The sequence below is a fragment of the Myotis nattereri genome (assembly GCF_964212035.1).
Source record: "Myotis nattereri genome assembly, chromosome: X".
In the NCBI taxonomy this organism is placed as follows: domain Eukaryota; kingdom Metazoa; phylum Chordata; class Mammalia; order Chiroptera; family Vespertilionidae; genus Myotis; species Myotis nattereri.
In genome coordinates, this window is record NC_138078.1 from 139,371,337 (window position 1) to 139,377,118 (window position 5,782).

Here is a 5,782-nt window from a genome sequence, read left to right on the forward strand (position 1 = left end):
GCGACTGCAAGTTATCTCTCTCTCTCTCTCTCTCTCTCTCTCTCTCTCTCTCTCTGTTCCTCTCTCTCTCTCTTCCCCCCCCTCTCTCTATATCTATCTATCTATCTATCTATCTATCTATCTATCTATCTATCTATGCCTAATATGCAAAGTGTCCCCTTGGGAGTTCAATGGGAGATGGGGAGCCTGATTGCTCACTATGCCATGTGCTGCCCTCCAGGGGGCGGCACAGAACAAAGGAAGGCCCCAGCCAGCAGCAGAAAGTCCCTGATAGGCCCTGATCGCCGTCCAGGCCTAGGGACCGTACCCATGCAAGAATCTCATGCACCGGGCCTCTACTTTTCAAATAATTCCCTTTGTTACACACAAATGCTTGATTAAACTATTGGCCTTGTTCAGGTGATTATTAGGGGTTGGTGTTAGAGGCTAAGGCTGAGGCAGAGAGGGTGACAGGGGTGCCTTGGCAGTTACCCACAAAACCATCTTGGATTTTGGGATCTATACAGGCAATCTGAGAAGATGAAAGGCTGTAGCAGATGGCACGGGTGGTCACCAGGTTGCCCCCCAGGGGTAGTTCCTGGGCCTCCTTAGCTGAGTCCTTGGGTAAGAGAGGATCAAGCAGACCACCTGCTGAACTGCAAGTAGGCCAGGTCAGGGAGAAGCCCCAGGTGTACATCTACACGATGGAATACAATGCTGCTGTAAAAAAGAAGGAACTCTTACCATTTGCAATGGCATGGATGGAACTGGAGAGCATTATGCTAAGTGAAATAAGCCAGCCAATGAAGGAAAAATACCACATGATCTCACTCATTCATGGCTAATAAAGACCATTATAAACTTATGAACAATAATAGATACAGAGGCAGAGCTGCCTCAAACAGATTGTCAAACTGCAGCGGGAAGGCCGGGGAGGGTTGGAGGGCAGGAGGGAGGGGGGTAAGAGATAAACTGAAGGACTTGTATGCATGCATATAAGCATAACCAATGGACATAAGACAATGGGGGGTAGGGGAGGCCAGGGGATTGTCAAGGGTGGGGGGGGGCGGGGAAAGGACACATATGTAGTACACTTTGTAATACTTTAAGCAATAAATAAATACATAAATAAATAAATAAATAAAATGAAGAAAAGAAAAGAAAAGAAAAGAAAAGAAAAGAAAAGAAAAGAAAAGAAAAGAAAAGAAAAGAAAAGAAAATGATTTTATGGTTGGGTCACAACATGAGGAGCTGTATTTAAAGGGCCAAAAGGTTGAGAAACACTGACTGAGGGGATACGCGACACCTTCATTATATGTCTGCGGCTCCCACTGTCATCCTGTGGGTGGGTAGGTCCTGCTTATGTTGGTGCCAACTACTAACACAGGGCATTATAGAGGACAGAGGCACAGTAAATGTCTGGAGAATATACGAACGACTGAGCAGGGGTTGTATTTATTCAGATGAAATGCCTCCATTTTCTTGAATGAACCAAGCAAATCCTAGGATCCTTATGTAGTGCCTTTCATAGAATGACAGCTGAGAAGGGACAATAAGTAAGAATTAACAAGCTTTTACTTTTATTTCTCTATTTCTTGACTCCATTGATTATACTGCTGAGTTCTTTCACATTTTCATGAAAATCTTCTTCTAATGCCATGTTATCTATCTGAGAATCACAAACTAAGCTGAAAAGTATCCCATTTTGTGTTACACAATAACACAACTCTTACTTTCAAACTGGATATTACAAACACATGTATGGTCAATATCATTCACAAAATTAGGTTCTGAAGCTTATGGAACCTTCTAGGAAAAGAGACACATTTGAAAATTCCTAAAGGAAACAAGGATACATTTCTCAGTCATCACAGAAACCCAAAGATGCTACAGCCCTTATTTCCCCAAATAGCGCTGGGCCTCACGACCTAGAACATTGACTGTCCTCTTCTCAAACAGACTAAAGAATTGGTGTCCCATCATGTCAGACATGGGCCTGACGTGTGCCTGACTGAATCTTGGCTCAGGCCTGCCCTTCCTCATCACTCAGAACCTCTTCAAACAGGGATGGGCCAGAACTTGGATCCCTTCTATAATCCCTGAGCAAAAACTCGAGGACCTCCATCTTGGTGGTCTCAGCATGGGCCCTGGGACCCTACAGGATGTCATAGAGTGTGGGATTGCTGTTGGGCACCTGCCGGTACTCAGGTACTTTTCTTGCACCCAAACTTTAGTGAGGAGCTCTCTAGGCGTCCCATAGAGCCAATGCTCTTTCCCATCATGCAAGCACCTTACATGCAGGGCTTTCCAAACTTCCTCCTCAGGGACACAGTCACCCTCTGAGGCAATCACCCATAGAACCGTGAACAGGAGGCCAGTGATGGGAAATGTGGGCTCATCACGTACCATCGCATCATAGGTGAGGCCCAAGGTGGTCACCAGGACATAAGTGTGGGCACTGGGGTCCACTTCCTTCACATCAATGCCAAAGACCAGCTGCATGCACTCAGAGACTGCGCTGAAGATCTCAGGGAAGTGGTCCTGGTGCTCTTTGATGACACCACTCAGCATTTCTGCCTTTGTGGTCGGCTCCCAGGTGCGATACTTGAGGAGCAGGAATGCCACCAGGCAAGCCTTCTTTAAACGTAGGGTGCCTTGCAGAGAGGGCTTGGCCTCTTCAGAGCCTCCCTGCTGCTTGCCCCCTCCTTATCTCGGCTGCTGGAGCCCTCATCTTCAGGTTGGATACATGGAGGGGCTGCCATGTCAGAGGGGGGAAGGCAGGCATCCTGAGGGCTGTGGGGAGGACTTGATGTCTCAGCAGCAGCTGCCTCCTCCAGGCTGTCTTGGAATAGTCCTCAGAGGGAGGAAGAGACAGAGGAGGAGGGAGATATAGCCTCCTCCTCCTCTACCTCCTCAGGCCCAAGCAGCTGCACCACCACCAGGTCGAGGTTCTCCCTTGAGTCCTGATTGTCTTCCTCAGGCTTGTGGAGCTCATTCCTCTGATGGTGACGCATGATGATGTGTGCTGGGACCGTGACAGTAGTTGGGCAGAAAGTGGGTACTGGGGACTCATGGGCCTGTGAGAGAGAGGGAATGTGAGGGGCCTCAGTTGGGAAATGCACCCTAGGGAGCTCTGACAAAGGCTACCTACAAGTCTCTTTTTCAGAAGTGTTTTTCAGCATCACAGGTGTCTCTGCTCAGCGACCTGTCCAGGAGGATCCTGAAGGAGGAAGTGAGAAGGCTCCTCAGGGTGCAGCTGGCACAACCCAAGGTTCTGGAAAGACAGTGTGGTGAGGTGGGATTGGGTGCTGTGGGGTCTCCTCTGTTCTGGATGGGGGATCCCCTCCATGCTCACTCAGGGTCTTCACCTGTCCGCTGCAGGACCTTCTCCTCCCCTCTGCTGGCCTGAGACAAAACACTCAGAACAAGGTTACACACCCCTGAGGCTAGCCAGAAGGATTTGGGGTGGCCCCACATCTGGCAACACCTGCCCAGAGTCTAACAGGGGTCACCAAGGAACCATAACTATACTCTATTGAGTTCATCTGTCCTGGGATGATGTCCCATCAGTCCTTACCTTGTCACCCTGCAGGAACTGAAAAAACTCCATGTGTTGTCCTGAGGCTGCCCTCCTAAAGAAAAGGTCTCACCTCCATAGATAACTGAGGTGAAAGTGAGGGGAGCCAGTGCACCCACTGGTTCCAGGTCTTCCCATTCCTGACCAAGAAGGCTGGGCAGGCCAGGGATCCTGGTGTCAGAGATCCCCTCATTCTTCACTGTGACTATCCTGTCAACTTGTGGGGTCCTGCCTCAGCTGACCTTTGTCCAGACCCCAAGACAAAGCCCTCCTGGAAAGCACCAATCTGGAAATGAGAAGGGGCTCAGCCTGACAGCCTCGCACAGGGTTTCTAGGGCTCAGAGTAAGGGCAGGCTGGATTTGTGTTGGGTCCTGTCTTCTTTTCGGGGTTTGGAGTACACTCACTCCTCCTTTGGGGTCCTCAACTTAACTTTGGCAACACCCAGGACTCTTGTCACTGTTGAGCGGATACCCCTCCTCAGATGACCAGACTTTGTCCACTCAGACCGAGGTCCTCACCTACCTCAGAGCCCAAGAGACAAATTAGGAGGCACCACATTGCACAGACTCCAGGGGAAGCCTCAGGTGGCTACCATCTCCCCTAAATGCCGCCACAACCGCCCCGCATCCCACCCCAGCGGAATCCCTAACATCATCTCAAAATGCTGGCAGCAGGGACTGGGCCCTCTGCCCTGGGTGCATTCCCGGTGCCCATTTGGCTATTCATTTTCACTCCTGCCAGGGCCTCTCCTACCTCCATGCCTCACACCTGGGATACTCTATCTCGCCCCCTTACAGAAAGACCCCACCTCACCGAAGGCTCCCCACTTTCCCACCCATGATAGAAAGGAGCGTGCCACTTAGGTCCACTGTTGTTCCTTTCAGGGTTGAGGACTGGGGACAGCTGGGCTTTGTACCACCCCTCCTTTCTGAGAAGGGGGTGTGCCTTGAGGCTTCACGGATGATCAGCACTTTCGCACCAGGCAGATCCTGGGACTAGTCCCTCTGCTGATCTCAGGTTATCTCTGAGACCTACGTCCTCACATCCCCAAGATCCCCCCATCCTCATCCATGTGGCAATAGCAGGAGTTGGCAACATCCAGTCCTTTCTGCCAGGGCCTTTCCGGGTCTGAGAACAGGGCAAGCTAGACACTGTAACGTTCCTCCCCTGTGGAGTGGGGAAGCTGCACACCTTCCCCCCTCTCCAGTGGACCTTTTCTTGAGATCTGCCAGATCCTGGGACTCTGCTATGCTGACCAGATGTGGGCCCCTCTACTGACATGCAATTGGCCCTCAAGCCTCACTGGCCTGAGAGCCCAAGGCAGGAGGAAGGGTGCACCACCTGAGGCTACCCCTGCCTACGGACTTCAGGGATGACAGAGGCAGGGCTGCTTTCAGTGGGAACACTGTCTGTGGTGCAAATGCCCTCAGAGAACTGGAGACATCCCCATTTTTTCTCCCCCCGTGTCCTCAACTTCACAGCAGCACGGGCTGCCCCACCTCCACTCCGCCTGAAGCCCTGCTCCTCCTACCAAACCCCCGTGTCTCTCAGACCCAATGCAGAAATCACAAAGCACAATGCGTGAAAGCACCCCTCCCCCACACCAGGAGGCCTCCCCGGACTGAGGATTCTGGGGTCCAGGGCCCCCAATCGCCCTCAGGGTCCCCACACTGACCCCGGGCAGGTCCCGGACCCCCTCTGCGGACCTGAGACGCCGCCGTGACACGGAGCTGCCCGAGGGTCTCAGACCCGGAGGACCCAGAAGTCAGGCCTCGCCGCTCGTGGTCACCCCGCGCCTTGGGGCTCCCGGGACAGACTGCTCTGGCCCAGAGTCACCTTGTCCCCCCACGGCCTCACCATGAGGCCTGCAGGTCCTGGGACCCTCCCTCTGTGAACCAGGAGGCCGGACCCCCACACCGAGGGCCGCACCCCGAGACCCCAGGGCAGGCCTGAGGGCCTCACTCCCCAGGGCTCCCGGCAGGGGCTGAACTAGCTCCCGGGGACCTCCGTCTGGTCCTCACCCCAATTCCAGGCAGAGCCTGGGCCCGCCGGTGCCGACCTGAGATTGCACCCCCACAGCGCCTGTCCTGCCGCCCCTCCCCCGTTCTCTGAGGAGGTGGGCGAGGGGGGCAGGAAGTAGTTCTCATTAAGACGCCCCACCGAGGACTCTCAGTGCTGTCAGGGGGGCCTTCCTGGGTCCCTAGAGCTGACAGGAGCACCAGGAG